Source organism: Momordica charantia, assembly GCF_013281855.1.
Source record: "Momordica charantia cultivar OHB3-1 chromosome 6 unlocalized genomic scaffold, Mcharantia_2.0 BLBB01000006.1, whole genome shotgun sequence".
NCBI lineage: Eukaryota > Viridiplantae > Streptophyta > Magnoliopsida > Cucurbitales > Cucurbitaceae > Momordica > Momordica charantia.
This window is the reverse complement of record NW_028275164.1, coordinates 7,750,020-7,768,509: the sequence shown is the minus strand read 5'-3', so window position 1 is coordinate 7,768,509 and position 18,490 is coordinate 7,750,020. Positions and strand designations below refer to the sequence as shown.

At 33.0% G+C, this 18,490-nt stretch overlaps 2 pseudogenes across 2 annotated transcripts; one reads left to right on the top strand and one right to left on the bottom strand.

Annotated features, from left to right (window-relative positions):
* The first annotated feature begins 359 nt into the window (after positions 1 to 359).
* LOC111024071 (non-specific lipid transfer protein GPI-anchored 14-like) lies at positions 360 to 1,673 on the top strand (annotated as a pseudogene). Its single transcript, XR_015791736.1, has 3 exons — positions 360 to 693; positions 1,176 to 1,267; positions 1,385 to 1,673. The product of XR_015791736.1 is annotated as a non-specific lipid transfer protein GPI-anchored 14-like (transcript).
* Positions 1,674 to 14,359: 12,686 nt separating this feature from the next.
* Positions 14,360 to 17,847, bottom strand: LOC148210624 (leucine-rich repeat protein 1-like; annotated as a pseudogene). The gene is made up of 6 exons (XR_015791962.1): positions 17,466 to 17,847; positions 16,935 to 17,006; positions 16,159 to 16,301; positions 15,721 to 15,792; positions 15,525 to 15,596; positions 14,360 to 14,671 (listed from the first exon to the last, which is right to left on the bottom strand). The product of XR_015791962.1 is annotated as a leucine-rich repeat protein 1-like (transcript).
* Positions 17,848 to 18,490: the final 643 nt, after the last annotated feature.

The following is an 18,490-nucleotide window of genomic DNA, read 5'->3' as shown; positions in this document are numbered from 1 at the left end:
CATGTACCTAGCAGAAGCCAACACGTGGGCAGATTTCTCAATTCAAAGCTACAAACCATTCCTATGCTTGTCCAACAAAACACTGTCACAAGTCACCAACATTTTCTCCTTTTTCCTTTTTCCTTTTTCTTTTCTTGTTTCTTTGAAGCTGTTTATAAGATCAATAATACTTTCCTTTTTTTACAAAAGAAAACCATCTTCACATGACCAAAATCATCTCTTTGGTAAGTGCAAAGAATCTCTCTCTCTCTTCTCTCTTCCCCTGCAAGTTCAGTAAAAGTGACAGAACAGCCCACTTCACACCAAACCAACAATACCCATCTTCTCTTTTTCCCTGTCTCTCTCTCTATCTCCATGGAATGAATTCAAGTTACAGCTCTCTCTCTCTTTTCTGCAATTTGCTTCTCCTTCAAGCTTTTTCTGCAACTTCAACCATAGACCAAGACAGGGCAGATTGCTCCGACCAACTCATCGGCCTCGCCCCTTGCCTGCCTTATGTCAGCGGCGATGCAGAAACGCCTACCATCGACTGCTGCAATGGACTGAAGCAGGTGGTGCAGAAGAGCAAGAAGTGCCTCTGTGTCCTCATCAAGGACAAGGATGACCCAAATCTTGGCCTCAAAATCAATGGCACCCTCGCTTTGGGCCTCCCCGCTGCCTGTCATGCCCCTGCCAACATCACTGAGTGCATCTGTAAGCAAACAAACCCATGCTTTTTACTGTATGTTTCGGTTGGGCATTTTGTCAAACACCTTGAGGGCTCCTGTATGTGCACAAATCCCATGGCTTTGCTTTGTACATTTCAATTGGGAATTTGTAAAAACTTCTCGAGTGCATCTGTATGCACACCAATTCCATGGTTTTTGGCTCCATTTTTCAGTTGGGCATTTTCTGAAACATATCGACTGCATCTATATGTAAACAAACCCCATGCTTTTTTCGCTATATTATCCAGTTGGGCATTTTGTCAAACACCTTGAGTTCTTGTGTATGTGCACAAATCCCATGGTCGTGCTCTGTACATTTCAATTGGGCATTTTGTTAACACATCTCGAGTGCATCTATATGTAAACCAATCCCCCGGTTTCTTCTTCGTTCGTTCTCAGTTGGGCATTTTGTCAACACATTGTGGGCTTCGTATCTAATCTTGTGTTTGCTTTTGATCTGGGTTTCAGCTCTGTTGCACTTGCCTCCAACTCTACAGAAGCAAAGATTTTCAAAGAGTCTAATCATACCAGCGGACCAAGCAGTGCCCCAGGTGCAAAAGGTACGGCCTAATTCATATTTCCACGTAACAGCAACACAAAAATTCATACGCTTTTTGGGTTCTGATTTGAATGATGGGGATTCGATTCTTTGTTTGTTGGGTGATTTTGATTTTCAGTTCCTGGGAATTCGTCCAGTGCCAATGACAAAAGTGACGGTGGAATTGGGAGGAAATCGATCGGAGGAATAGGGATGGTTTTGGAGATTCTGCTTGGGTTCTTCATTTTATTGCATCTAAATCTGATGTTTATCCACCCAAATCCCTAATTTCTTCTCTCTCTTTCTAAATTCCTATTTATGTTCTGCCATTTTTCCAGCATTATTCGAACAGTTTAAGCCGAATTTGAAGCTATTTATTTTCTTACCAGTTGAGCAGAGCTTCAACAATAGTGAAAATTTGATATCAATCATGTCACAAATATCTATCATTACATATAATAATGACAAGAGAATATAATTGGCAAAAGAATAAGAACACAAATACAGGAAAAAAAATCTATGAACCCAGTAGAGATTTTTTTAATTTGGTTTTAATGATGGGGATTCTTTACTTGTTGGATGATTTTGATTTTCAGTTAGGGAATTCGTCCAGTGCCAATGAGAAAAGTGAATATAATTGGCAAAAGAATAAGAACACAAATACAGGAAAAAAATCTATGATTATATATAATATTCAACAACCATGTAACAAATTCAATTCAAGAATGTATATATTTGAAGAGAGGATGAGTAGATGAAGTGTCATCATTTCACCCATCACCAAATATTATGAAGTTTTACAATAGCAAAAATTACATGGATAATCATTTGCATCTTTTGGTTCCATTCATTCCTCAGCAAAATATATGTCTGTCTCCTTGACTTGCGAAGATAGGATTCAACATCAAAGTCGAAATAGTCTTCATTGCTTTCCTCCAATTGTGGTACCCATCCTTCCACATTTTCATAATTATTTGCAATCTCAACCTTAGCTATGGGGTCTTCTTCAGCAGTCTGAACATTAGCTATGAGGCCTTCTTCAACAATCTGAACATTTGTCATGAGATCTTCTTCAACAATTTGAACATTAGCTATAGGGTCTTTTTCAACAATCTGATGATTATTTGGTTCCAATAAACGTACCTGAGGTGAAGGCTCTGATGCAAGTAATTGTTGCTCCGATTGAACAGCAAATGGAGATTGAGATTCTGATATTAGTATTTGTTGTTCTGGTTGGGCAAGGCATGAAGATGAAGGTTCTGATGCTGATAAAGTTTTCTCTCTATTGAGCAACAAATGGAGATGAAGACTCTAATGCGAGTAACTGTTGTTTCGACTGAGTAACAAATGGAGATTGAAACTCTGATATTAGTATTTGTTGTTCTGGTTGGACAAGACATGAAGATGAAGCTCTAATTCTGATAAAGTCTGCTCTAACTGAACAACAAATGGAGATGAAGGCTCTGATGCAAATAACTGTTGCTCCGACTGAACAACAAATGGAGATTGAGATTCTGATATTAGTATTGGTTGTTCTGGCTGGGCAAGGCATGAAGATGAAGGCTCTGGTGCTGATAATGGTTGCTCCGACTGAACACAACAAATGATATGAGATTCTGGTATTAGTATTTGTTGCTCTGACTGAACAAAAAATGGATAATAATGAGGCCTGATGCTAGGAGTTGTTGCTCCAACGTCTGAGCATCGCTTGAAGATGACGGCTCCGATGGTGATAATAGCGATTGCAATTGAGCAATGAAAGAAGTTGGAAGCTCTGATAGTGGTAGTTGCTCCTCCTTTGACCATCAAATGAAGATGAAGATTCTGGTACTGATAATAGTTGTTCCAACTGAGCAAATAAAGAACGTTGAGACTCTGATGCTGGTAATTGTTGCCCCCATGGTACAACTGACGAAGATGGGGGTTGTGGTGCTAGTGATTCTTGCTCAAGCTCATTGAATTCCTCTTGGTCCCTTTCTTTTTCGGTCTATCATTCTTTTTAATCCGGCAAAGAAATGTCACTACTGCCTTCGTTAGGCACATACGCTTCGTCCAAACTAACTCTTTCATAATCCACTCACCATGGTGTTCTAATCCACCATTCTCATACGGAAGCGTTTTGGAGAAACCAATAAGACCACCCGTGACGGAAGATAAAACAGGGAGTCTCAGAATTCTCACCGCTCCAAGTACCGCCATTGGTACCAACTCGACGGCTGATGCGAGAGGAGTCTTGTTTGGTAGGCCACTTCCTCTTGAGCTGGGTGAAGAAGTAGAGATCTTGGCCATCGACTCCTCCAAATAGGTCGAAAACTTGCCATGGCTCATGGTTGCCATAGAGGTCGAAATCTTTGACAGCTTCTAAACAATAGGGGTGGCCATGTACTTTGTTGTAAAGATAATCAACCAACAGAGCTTCGTGACTCGGATTGAATTCAACACCTCTTATGCCAAAAGGACACTTCTTATCCATTTCCATATCCATAAAAATTGAATGCAAATCTTCTTCTCTGTCGCTGCCAATGGAATTTTTATAATTAGTCATTAACTTTTTTCTAATTAAATTATAGATATAGTCCTTTTAATCCATTTTTTTTATCTCTACAATTACATTTAATGTTTTATTTTCGTTACAATGCTTCATCTAGATTTTCTTTTAGAACTCTTAATTTACCATCAATCTCTATTATTGGTTTAAAAAATGAAATTTCCATTATATGCCTAAGCTAGGTTTATTGTTAACGTTTCAAAAGTTACCGTTAATCCTCGAATCTTTTTGATTGGTTAAAAAATCGAAGCTGCTCAATTTAGGTTTAATCTTAATTTTTAAAACTTTCAATTTTATCACAATTTTTTTAAAGTATTGAAAAATTGAAATTCCTATTGACATGCATAATTTATGTCTATGGCAAACATTTTAAATAAATAAATACAAAAGATAAGTTTGAAAGTCTATTATTTACCTTTCGGATAATGAGTAGGAACTAGTCATGTTGCAATAGAAATAATCGCAAGGTAATTTGTTAATGCCAATCAATCCTGAAACGAAAATCTGTAATTAGTAAAATAATTAAAAAATCTATTACTGAAAAGAAAAAGCAAAAAAAAAAAAAAAGATTCTACAAGAAATGCATCTACAGTACGTGTGAAGACTGAAGAGTGCAAAGGTAAGAGACTTTCAAACTTACCTTTGAGCAAAGCCTATAGAAATAAACATCAAATCTCAGTCTAATATCTAATAAATAAATATTCGAGATCCCATACAAAATTTACATAAATTATTATAACAAAATAATTAATAAATAACTTTACTAAATTATTTTACCGACTAATACCATGAAGATAGATATTCTTAACATTAAATTCTTTTACTCACTAATTTGTTTCGAATTCTCTTTCTTATTTAAATGCGTAAAGTTCAAAACTTTAATTATAATTTTGAAGTTACATATATTTCGTATTTTGATTCAAATATTTAAAAGATCAATTTCAGATCATTAATTTAGGTTAATTAGGGAAGCTTTTGTTAAAATGCTTAATTTAGATTTAATTAATTTTTAAAAATTTCAATTTTATCACAATTTTTTTAGGTGGAAAATTGAAATTTCCATTAACATGCTTGATTTATGTCTATACCGAACCTTTTAAATAAATAAATACAAGGGATAAGTTTGAAGGTCTATTATTATTTACCTCTCAGATAATAAGCGAAAACTATTTATGTTGCAATAGAAGTAATTGCAAGGTAAATTTGTTAAGGCCAATCAATCCTAAAACAGAAGTGTGTAATAATAAAATAATTAAAAATCTACTACAGAAAAAAAAAAATGAGGCATTTCGGATCATTAATTAAAAAAAACTTTCAAAAACTGTTTTCGAAACCTAGTGCATCATTATTAACTTTTTTATATATATTTATTTGAAAACATACATAAAAATATAAATGAATCCCAAACCAAACCACGTCTGGTCATCATGGGTTTAAACTCATTTATTCTAAATTCTTTTTGAATTTTTTTGACGTCTTTAAACCAATTAGCCAACCATGATGATTAAATTGAAATCAAAGTTGAAAGGAAAGAATGAAGAAATCGAAAATGTGAGAATATTGTTTTCTCTTAAAATTTGCAGAGAACGTACCAATAAACTACGAGTCAACCAAGTGCTTCAACTTCTTTAAATTTCGTTTTATCTTATTATGCAACTCGATTCAATTTATAGCTTAAATAGTTTGAATTTATTATTGATCTTTCAAAATTTTCATTCTATCTTTTAAATTCAAATTTTAAATTACATTATCATTTTAATTATCTTTTCAAAATATAATTGATGTCATTTTGAATGACTCGACTTTTTATAACTAGACTATCTAGGGACGTTACTGGAATGCTTTTGATATTTAAAAATTTTTGAGTAAAGGTTATAAAAAATAACATCAAGAATCCGTACTATAATGTTAGAGAATAATTATTAAAAAAAAAAAATTATTCAAGATTCCCATACAAAAATTACATAAATTATTATGACAAAATAAATAACTTTTACCGACTAATACCATGAAGATAGATATTCTCATTTTTTAAATTCTTTTATAAACTAATTGTTTTGAATTTTCTTTCCTTATTTAAAGGCGTAATTTTAAAAATTTCAATTATAATTTTGAAGTTATTATATTTCTTATTTTAATTCTAAAATTTTAAAATATCAATTTAGGGTTTAAAGGACTACGGCTTATATATATTGTTTATAAAAAAACCCTAACCCTAAATTTTTTTACAGTGGATTTACGAGACATGATATAGTTGTAAAAATATTTTTAGAAAATTTAATAATTTTTTCTTTTGAATAAAAATTTCTCGTAGGAATTTAACGTCCATCTAAATAAAGATTCTATGTGAAAAAATAACATCTAATGTAAAATTTTCTACAAATAATAAATAGATGGAGAATAATTCCTCAGAATCTCCGCCGATTAATTTTGTAGAAAATTATTGGATTGATTTTGAAGATGAGCCATTTTGGATCATTAAATTTAAAATTGTTTTCTAAACCAGTGCATTATGCCCTTTTTTTTAATAAATTTATTTTCAAAACATATATAAAAATATAAATGAATCACGCACCAAATACAAAGGTCTAAAATTTTCATATAGTCTAACTTCAACCTTACAGACATATTTAAGTAAATGGACAAATATGGGGTTTGAATCTATTTCCTCTAAATCTTTTTTTTTTTTTGGTCCTTTCAGACCAATAGGTCAATCCATAGTGGTTAAGTTGGAATGTAAAATGAAAAGAAACGATCAAGAAATTGAAACGTGAGAGTATGTGTTATTTGGCAGTTTTAAAGAACGTACCAGTGAACAGCGAATCAACCAAGCACTTCAACTCCTCAAACTTTCTTTATTTTTCTTATGCAACTCAATCCAATTTATAGCTTAAATAATTTTGGTTTATTATAATCTTTTCAGGATTTTATTATATCTTTTAAATTCAAATTTCAAGTAACATTATTATCATTTTATCTTTTAAGAATATTATGATGTTATTTTTTATAATAACTCGACTTTTTACCCTTAGACTATTTAGAGACGTTACGGGATGTGTATGATATTTAAAATTTTTTGAGTAAAGGCTATAAATAAAAAACAACAATATCTCGAAGTATAATGTAGAAATTAGTTAGAAAACAAAATTTATTTGAGATCCCATACAAAATTTTACATAAATTATTATAATAAAATAAGTAAATTTCCATTATTCTTTTACCGTCTATCTTTATTTGTCAAATTCTTGTACTAACTAATTTGTTTTGAATTTTCTATTATTAATTAAACGCGTAATTTTCAAAACTTTAATTATAAATTTTAAAATATCAATTTTGAAAATCTTAAAGACTGCTGCTTATGTTTTTAAAAACCCCTAAATCTTCAGTCGAACAAAAAAAATACCCTCAAAACCTAAATTTTTTATGTGAATTTACGAGACAGGGTTGTGATTTTAATTTGAAATTAAAAACTAAAAATTAAAAAATTTATTATTTCATAAATTATAAATATTTGTAGAAAATTTTATTTTTTCCTAGAAATTTTCTGTAGGGTTTAACATCCATCTACTAGGTATATTACTCTCTTCAATTCAATTCACTGCTTACCAATATCATCAACATTATATTAAAAATGTAAGGTCCACTCCTATCATTTATCGTGTAAACAAAATGGAGTCACTACAAAATTTAAGACTTTTCGTTGCTGAAGCCTAAATTTCGTCGCTAATGTGTTTCGGTGACGAAACACGATGCATCGTAGTTTCGTCGTCGATTCTGTGTCGCTGAAGTGTTTTAGCGACAAAAACGAAGAAAATGTCGCCCTAGCAACGCTTTTATTTCGTTGCTATCAAGGCGACGAAATGGATTTTCGTCACTCTTGCGACTAAATACATTTCATCGTTTTTTATGGTAGGCGACGAAATGCTGAAATTCGTCACTTTTTTATTATTAATTTGTATTAATAATATATTATTTCATTCTTTATTTGTTTCCTAATTTACAATCCTAAATTTCCAAGATTTCCGTACAATTACATTTTAATGTTCTTGATTTTCCATCCGAAATTTCATGAATATACATCATTTTTCCATATAACTAAATTATAATAACATAATTTGACCTTAAACTTGTTGCTAAAAATTTAAAAATATAGCAAATATCATTGAATAACAAATATCATTCGTAACATGGCAAGTGCTAAAAATAAAACTCATTTTAAAATCAGGGTACAAAAGAAAAATAACGTCCAAGCGTCTAACTAAATTCACACAAATAACCTCTCCAACGTCCAAGCTTCCACCATTCTTGCAGTATCAATCATGCACAAAGAATTGTATCAATTATTTTTGTAGTATAAATATGAAAGTAGATTCTACACGAATAAATAAAATCAAACCAATAAACTAACTAACATCCATGTCACAAACCCACCCCTTTTGTCACAATACCAAACACATGAAATCATAACTCAATGTCACAAACACATCCAATGTCACAATACCAAACATATAAACTCATAACACCACTAACTCATATCTTCCTCCCCTAAAAATCACACCATATTAACAATTGAATTTAGAACACTTATTAAATCTTATCCCCCTCCCCAACAAACACCAATGTCACAACTCATTCTCATACCCCCAACCACCAACCATACCCCCCCAAACCAATGTCACTAATGTCACAAACTCATGACATACTCCAAAGGTAAAATATATTCAAACAAAATCAGTACTCAATACATACGTATCATATCATACTCCAGACAAATATAATCCAGAAGACATACTCTCAAAACATACGTAAAGTTTTAACACTTGAGCACATAGCCAGAATACCAAGAAACTAATTTCACGACATACCAAACTATTCGATGAATTCCTCCCCTCGAAAGAAGCATTTGTTGCATTTCGAGAAGTTTCCTATTAAACTCATGTCTTTGGGCCTCCAATGCTTTCTATATTTGTTCTGGGTGGCCCTTTGTTGGTCTTCGTCGCCTTTCGTTGAGCTGTCAATTCTTCTCATGCTTCTGAAGACGAGACTCTAATGACTCCACATATTCATCAGAGTATTTTGATGATGATCCTGATTTCTGGTGGGCTTCGGTCCATATCTCATTCCTATTATATAGTTCGATCTTTTCCCAATGATAGTCTTCATTATTTCTTCGTATGTTTTATTGTCTCCTTGAGAAGCATGATACGCTTTTAAGGTAATCATTTCTTCCTGAAAAAAAAAATAAAGGTGTCGTTAAGAACGTTGAGCTATATATATCTTACATCAATACTTTACGTATTACAATATTAAATGAATACTTACATATGCATTCCTCGCTTCCTCGTTAATCCAACCTCTTTCCTCCCAGTAATGCCTATTGAAGAATATATGAATGAGACTTAAATATGTCTCATCTTTTTTCGCTATTTAAAGAGATTGTTAAGTTGTAGTAAGAATAATAAGAACCTAAAATCTAAAGTCGCAATACAATTCAAATAAATTATTGGGTTCATACCGAATCTTCTCGATGACATTGAAATGGTTTTGTCCACCTTGATGTATGAACCTCAATTTACTACGTGCCACCTTATTTTTTGCAGATTTTTCCTACAAAATTACATGTTTAGTTAAGAAACGATACTTATAAAATGATAACAAAGAATTAAGATCATATATTAGTTACCTTCCATGTCGGAGATTCTCATCTATCACATAATATGTTCCAGTCTTCTTGTTTAATGTCTTTATATGGCTTTTGGCGAGCACGTGTTGGATCACGTACTTTTTGTAATGTCGATGTAGTTTCGCTCGATAATCCTTGAATCGAGTTCCAATCTCGTATAAAATATATCTATGCACACGTGACTGAGATATATCGACAACAAACATCTCCTACAAAACGTAGTCAGTAAAACCAGTTAACAACATATTCGATTATTAGTAGCCAACAAATACAACATAAGAAAATGTTCACCAGCAATATCTGAATGATTTTATTAGTCCTAGGACCGTTATCTATTTTTCTTTGCACACTTCACATCAATATGGTTGCGTGCCAGATAACCTATTTCAGTAGTAAATGAAGCTGACCCAGGTCCAACCGGTCTCCCCTATTGCTCGTCCATTCGAGGTTGATTTTCCCAACACGATTTACGACTCGTAACAAGAATTCGCCACGAGTTTCCCCCGAGCTCGTATGATTCCAACAATGGTATCCTCACTTTCGCTATCTGATGACATTATGTTATAAAATAAGAAAAGAGAACACAAGTTGTTAGGATTAGTCCGAAATAAAAATTATAAACTGACAAAACATATAATATACCATATTGAATTACTCATCAATATCATAGTCATCGATTTCATCCGACGATGTTGTTTCATCATATTCATCATCGTCCTCGTCCTCTATTTCGTCTTGTACTTCATCAAAATTTAATACTATCTCAATTGTACCAGTATTGTCGGATACTATACTTGGATTTATGTCTGATATATGAAATGTTTGTGTCTCGAGATCCACTTCATCCACTACACATTGATGATATTGGCTTCGACTAAATCAATCTCTTTAATCTACTTCAGGCACATCGCATAAATGTTTGTGTTGAATTCTTTGAGCTACTTTCCATCCATTACTTAATTGGAGATCATCAAACATAAATACTTGTTGTGCTTGAGAAACAAGTATAAATGGATTATCCTTTTACCATAAGTGACGTGTGTTATGCTTGTAAAGTTATTATTTTGGCGAACGTGATTCTCTTAGGATTTGCCAATCGCACCTATATAGAATAACTCATTTGTCTTTAATGTAGTTCAATTCAATCACTTCCTTAATAATACCATAGAAGTCAGATCTCTTATTATCATCTCCACCAAATACACACACTCCACTATTTTGAGTGGTGCAACGACCATCCCTCTCGTTTGTGTTGAACCGAACCCATTAGTAACACACCCTTGATATGAATTTACTCGACGGTCCAGGCCAAAGACAAGTGCATACAACTCATTCACAACTTCGTTTGATCCCGGAAATAAGATCTCTTGAAGCCTTGTGAGATTACCACTACGTCCATGTTGAAGCTCCATTTCGTGCTCTCTACCCAATGATTGAACAATGAATAGATGTTTGAAGTATGAATAATTTTCTAAATATTAAACAAAAAAAAAACATACTATTTCCATTCATCGATGCTTCGCAATTGGTTAAGACATACCAGTGGGCTTTTGTAACTCATGATGCGATAGTTGTGTCATTTTTGAACTATCGGTTGGACGTGCATATTGTGAAAACACAGACAAATATCCTTTGGTTGTTTCGTTCAAGTTTCGCAGATCATCATTCTGAACTGGTTTATTGAAATTTGTTTCAATTGCACTTAAGGTACATCAAGCAGAACGTTAATGATTCATTTGCAATGAATGCTTGTGCTATAGATCTTTCAGGGCGCACTTATTCCTTACGTATTGTTTTAATGTCATCAATCTTCTATGAGCATGTGTTATTATGACTACTATTTATTGAAAACTAGACATGAAGTCACTAAACATATCATACCTCTTTATTGGATACATCCAACTATAACCAACAGGTCCAAAAGTTTCACCCATTTATTCCCGACTTGTTGAAATTTTAGCTCTTTACGAATGTTTAACCTCATTAAATCTCTATGTGATTTATCAGTGTCCTTTGTTTTCCTTTTGACGTTTAATAATGTGTCCATGACATTATCACATATATTTTTCTCAATATGCATAACATCCAGTATGTGTCGAATCTTAAGATTCAACCAATATGGTAACTCAAAAAATATGATTTTCTTCACCCAATTTACTTTATCGTGCAATCACTCGAAAGTTCCGACCACTGCAGACATCATACATCTCAAAGTCGGTACTCTACAACTCAGTCAACTCATCTATCAATGGTTATAAGTAAATATCTATCTCCTTCCTAAAGCCTACAAAAGTGATATTGGGTAGGTAACTGCCCACTAAGCATCTCTCTCGTATAACATACAGTCCTAATGACTTCATTCAAACAATCCTTGAAAGGCCAGAGATAGGTGCCTTAACCACTGAACTATGCTCGATTTGGCTCAATTAATTTCTTTTGAGAATAATGTTGGTTGAAGATATTGATTTTACATTAGTGGGCTTAGTGGGAGAATGTAAGCCACATTTTCAACTTTTTTTTTTATTGTTTATATTAATTATTTATTATAAAACTCTTTTTGAAATTTGAATGAGTTTAGTGGGGGTTATAGGTATCTTTCTTTTTAAACTCCATAATAAGGCTATCTATTTCTTCTTAACAGGAAAAAGAACATACAATACTTTTTATTGGCACAGAAAGAGTATTATGGTCGTCTCTAGTCTATTAGGCACGGATTAAAGTATTGGATATATTTGTACGAATTGCGTCTAATCTACAAATTCGTAAAGTTCCTTAGAATCAAATTTACTGCCCTCAATCAACCACTACAACCCGCACATGAATTTATTAATTGATGGATCGATCCTTCTAGTATTAAATCTAAAGATAAATCTTCCATCATTAATACATTTAAAAAAAAAAAAAAAACCAAGACCCACGAGAAAACGGATGAAAAAGGTGTACCAATCCAACATTATTTTCTTTGTCAAATAGGATTTTGTATTGGTGGTTCCATGTATGTTTAAGTAGTAATTCTACTTTTGGGGATTAGTATATTGATAGACTATTTAAATACTATAATTACATAAAAGGATTTGAAGCTATAAAATTTATACTTTTGTCATGAAAGAACCCATTTGAGAGAGTACCCATCACCCAATTTACTAGTATATCTTTTTGTATCTACACCTCAATATTAATTAATTTTAAAATCCAAAATTGGATACCTGATAGGTTACATTTTAAATCCGTTAAATTTTGCCTAATTAGACTTTCCAAAAGTAAAAAATACCAAATCCCAAAATACTAACCAAATCTCCAAAATAGTTATGTTTCCGTTCATTCCTTCGTCTCCGACCACCGTCTACATTCCTTCATCTCCAGCTGCTGTCTCTGTTCTTCTTCGTCATCGGAACAGTCTGTCTAGCTGTCTCCGGCTGCCCATCCATTGTTTACGTTCGTTTATCACAAGATTTTTTTTTGTCCCCGGTTGCCCGTTGACCATTCGGGCCCTCCATTATCCCGACCATTGTCTAGTCGCCAACCGAAAGGTTTGTAGGTTATTTCTTTATTTGTTAATTGTAGAGAGATATAACCGTATATACTTTATAACCAAATATAAATTATATTAATATATAAGTGTATATTATAATGACTATAGTTTATATCACCATTATTAAGTGTATGTTGCTTAAGTTTATAGCCGAATATAGTTTATATTTCATATAAATGAAAAGGTAGCCAGATATATAGTTTATATCTCCATATAAATAAATATATATGTATATGTATATTATCCATATAAGTGTATGTTATAATGACTATAGTACTGAAATTGGCAAAAAAAAAATTGGAACGAAATGAAAAAATATTTTGTAATAAATTTCATTATCTACTAGAATATATTAAAAAGTAAATTTGGGGCTATGAGAATAATTGAATATTTGTAATAAATTTCATTCTTGAGTAAAATATGTTAAAGAGTAAATGAGAAGATTATGAAAATGATTCATTTAGGTCCCACAATAATTTAATGTTTACAAAATCAAATTTGAAACATTAATCTTTTGTATTTAAATAAATTAATGATATAAATATAAATACCATAAGGACAAATTTGATATTTGAAAAAAGTTTTAAATCCAAAAATCTAATACCGTAAAATTTATAAACATGGGACAAAGACATTATCTCTTCTTATTATTATGACAAATAACACTATCCTTGCAAACTTTTATAAATCATACTTTTCATGGAATGGGTACTTGTGACGTGCTATACGTGTCTAAAACTAATTGGTAAAAAATTTGCAAATCTATTATCGATAGGAGAATCTAAAATTGTCTTAAAATATCGGTAAAGTGATATTTTGAAAACTTTACAAACTCAACAAAATTTTTAATCAATTATACATTCACATATTTCGATTATTATTATTAAGTAGAATCATTACTAAAATAAACAGAAAAGCAGAAGGAAAAAAAAGGCTCATTTTTCATCATTTGAGGAAGAGGGCAATTGGCAAAGGTCGGAGGAAAGAGAGAAATAAAAATTTGAGTTTGTTTTTTCCCCTCAACCGAAAATATACATGATTTTACCACATAACTTTAAAACTAATATACAATTATTAAAAAAAAAAAAAGAGAAATTAAAAACGCTTACTATAGGAAAGGAAAATTATCAGCCGTCACCAAATTAAAGCATTTCAAAAGGGGTTAAATAAATAAAAATGCTTATATTTTTAAACGACAAAACGAACTTTAAAAAAATAATAATAATAAATCAAACGCGCCCAACAAAAGGAGAAAAAAAAAAAAAAATCAGCTCCAACCAAGCAAGATCAAATCTAAGGACTAATTACAAAAAAAAAATTAATGATAATAATAATAACAAGAAGATGAAGAGACGAGTAAAGCAGTTGGTAGAATTACATTAGCACAAATTCATGTCGTGGCAGCAGAAAAGTAGAGTTTTGAGTTACAAATACCAAAGCATTTGGTATTTTACAATTTACAAACACTAATTTTGTCATTTTAGATTTTAGTATTTCCCAATTCACTATAGAGTGAAAACAACACTTTTACTTTACCTTCCCGAATACCATACCATTACCTGCTGTAATTTTGTAGCATCACCTTGGCTTCTATGTGCAATTTGTGTCATAGCTAGCAAGTCCCAACAATTCTGGTCCTTCCATTCTAGGGTTGTTCTCAAAGCTGCACCAATAAACAAGAATAACAACATATAATGAATGGCCTGAAGCAATTTGGACTTGGAGGAAATTACTAAGGTGGCCTTGTCAAAACCACGAGAATCGAAATTCTTGTCCATCACAGACCTCAAAGAAAAGAGTAAACAAGAATATTAACAAAGCTACAACGGAATGTGCGCATGGACTCGATCAAAGGTTTAGTCTTAATTATTCAGCCTTCCATCACAGATTCAAAAGTCTCCAACTCTTATTACTTCCAATCATATGAGTGGTAGGCCTAATAGTGAGATTTATGCCAATCCAACCAACCCATTAGAAGCTCGAGAGTGGAGAGCTGAACGGTTAGAGGAGTGGGTTGTGTGAGAGAAGGGTAGTAGAACAGTAATAAGAGCAGTGGGTCATGGTTATCTGTTGTGTGGTTAGGCATAGGGTAGTTCGGAGGAACAGTGATTAGTTAGAGGATGTCTCAGAAAGATGGTGCTGGTGGGGTAAGCTTTTTCTACTTTGGGTTCAGGCATCAAATTTCTTTGTAAGAACCAAGAGAGGCCTCTTGAAGTGTCCCTTACTACATCCATTTTCATTTTCTTAGCTTCATTGGGTGAGGAAGGATCTATCTCTAATGGCGCCATTAATTTCAGACAATAAGTTTTATCCAAGCACAGAAATACAAGGAGCGAAATAAGGTCACGTATTATGTTGAAAACACAAAGTAAAAGTTTTATTCTCCCTTCCCTTAAGTTGGTGTAGGCAAGAGCTATTTGCGCTTAAATGCAGTTAAAAATATGGGATAGAAAGGGAATAGAAATGGGGGGAGGGAGAAGCAACTCGAAGAATAAGAAAGAAATTAAGAAGCCTACTTGCTTAAAGGTATGTGCTCAAATGGTCCATTGGTTGGTATTGTTCCACACAAGTCATTATTTGAGACGTCCCTGAAACAAAGGAGACACAAGCCATCATAAATCAACCATATGACAAGGCACAAATTTGAACCATGGAAGTATATCATTTAAATGGCTACTACTACAAAACGGTTGTAAATATACAAATACTTACACAACTTTAAGGCTTGTAATTCCAGTAAGTTCTCTTGGGACTGGTCCATTTAATCGGTTGTCATTGAGCCGTCTGCAAAACAAAATAGAAATTCAGAAAAAAGGTTTTACAAAAAGAAGGGATCACTGGGGAAAGCATTCATTCAGATTACTTCCTCTTCAGAAACAGAAAATTAATAGCCAGTGGTTTCATATTGCAATCATCAACTACCAAGCTGAAGCAGAAAAAGTTTGTTCTCTAAATCATGGATAGAAGGAAACTTTTTATTTATAATATTGTAGAGTTAATTATAAGAACAAGACTTTCCTTTAAATCATGAACTTGCCATCAACTATCAAAACTGTTCGTACATACAAGTTGGAGTTAGAAAGAAAATTAGAACTTCTAAACCAACACAACCAAGCGAAACAAGAATGAGTAATGTAAAATGGAACTCACAAGAACACAAGAGATTTCAATTCCCCAATGAAAGTGGAATTCTTCCAGTGATGTTGTTGTTATACAAGTCCAAACTGATGAGGCTCTTCAAGTTTCCAAGCTCATCTGGAATGGTTCCATGGATGCTGTTTTTATAAAGCTCCCTACATAGTTAGTGGCAGCAGAGTACAAAAAACCACAATGAGTACAAAATCAGAATAAGTATAGAAACCCACGCACATAAAGTCATAAACATTTAACACATCAACTAGATTTTCATACCAACGCTTTTTTTAACACAAGGACTATTGAAGGAAGTGGAGAGTTTCAAAATACAAGTTGTGCATTCGTGATAGGCCTCCCCTCAGATACACTTACTCGAGAAGATATAAGAAAGGGTGTGTAGTAACAGAATTGGGGGCGAAAAATTTTATGTGGTAGTGCGTGTGGGGGGTTGTTGAAAATAGTTGTGTATGGTTGTAAATACCACGTATAAGAGTTAGGAGAACTCGGAAGCAGTTTGGGAGAGATAGAGGAGCTGTTTGGTTCCCCTAGGTCGTATTGTACTTAATTTCAGCTAGTTGAATAATCTACTAGTTCGAATCCTACTAGTTTTACCATGGATTTGAATTTTTTTTTCAAGAAACTTTTTCCAGGAAGAATTTAAACAACTCCTATACGACTGTTAACAAATTATTTAATTCGAAGAACATAGGTAGTAATCACATTATACAACCAAAAATCTGCATCCAATCAGTGACCAAGGAAAAGATAAATATTGTGATTAAAGAACATACAAATATTGCAGATGCTCGAGCCTTCCAAGTTCAGGAACCAGATGTCCGGACAAGTTTGAATTGCCTAAGTCCCTGCAAAATAAATCAATCGTTTGATCAGCTGCCAACATCAAACCAAAACAACACAGGCTTGTAGACTAGTAAGGAGAGATGTCCTAAATAAGACTCCAAGACCACACTGGATGGCACCTAATCCTTTACAATCAAGCGTCCATCAAACAAATAGCCAGACGAGTGGATTCGCACTTCCGTCTACAAATTATCGTTCGTCTTTAAGCAGCAGAGTTAAATTGACGTTGTCCTCATAGACTAATAATAAAATACAACGATCAACCAAATTCACAACATAATCGATGATACTAGTTCAGAAGAGAAGATAATAAGAACGAAATAATCCTCACAAATCGCGTCACAAAAGAGACGGTACCGACCAAAAGCATAACAAAATTTCTGGTATTCTAAATAAAGAAGATAAAGAAAACCATTACAAAAACTAATCAAATAGTGAACACAAAGGAACAGAGAGCGTACACTCGGGTAACGCGGTTGTCCTGGTTACATGTGATGTGGAACCAAGTACAGGGATTAACAAGAGTAGGATCCCAACTCTGGAGCACGTTATCAGGATCGGACAAGCTCCGGCGGAGAGTGTAGAGCGCGTCCCCTTCGGAGTTGGCGTGCGCTACCTGAAGAACAGAACTTAGGGCTACCAAAAGCAGAAAGAAGAAGCTCGAAATCCAGAACCAAGTCGCCACCATGGCTAAGCCTGACACTGGATCGGCTCGGAAAATCCTCTTCCCGGCGGCGAAAAACCCTTCAATTTCGTAAATTGGTTGAAAAATTTGTGTGGTTTTTGAGAATTTGGATCGAAAGGAAAGCAGAGAGAGAGAGAGAGAACGGAAACGAGGGAAGTTCGGGTTCAGGCTTGGGAATGACAACGTAAAGAAAACGTGAGTGAGTTTCTTGAGATTCTCCTTTTTTTCTTTATACTCCTTTTTTTCCCTTTTTTCCTCATTAATATTTATTATTATCTATTTACTTCCAACTTTTGTACATTTTAATCAAATAGGTCTATTTTAATCCATGTACTTTTAAAAATTACAATTTCAGTCTCTTTATTTTCATTTTTATTTCATTTATTTCCATCGTAATTTTTAAGAGTGTAATTTATCAATTTGAATGCACATGCTAGGGTGAGAGATTCGAATCCATAACATTTTAATCAAATACAAGTGTCAATTACCATTAAGCTAAACTTATGTTGGCTCCATATTATTTTGTTTCATTTCAAGAATGATACCGAAGTAGCTTAATTAAAAATGTTGTACACTTTATAGTAACCCTTAGTGGTTTATTTTTTAATGCAATGTTGTTTTTTTATCAAAAAAAAAAATGTACACTTTATAGGTAAAATTAAATTTCATAAATATTAGAGAGAAAATGGAAAAATAATGTAAAATTCAATAATTAATTAATATGTTCAGTCATTTAGCAAAAATAACATATCATTTAATAGGCAAAAATAATGTCTCTGTAACATTTATGGACACCCAAAC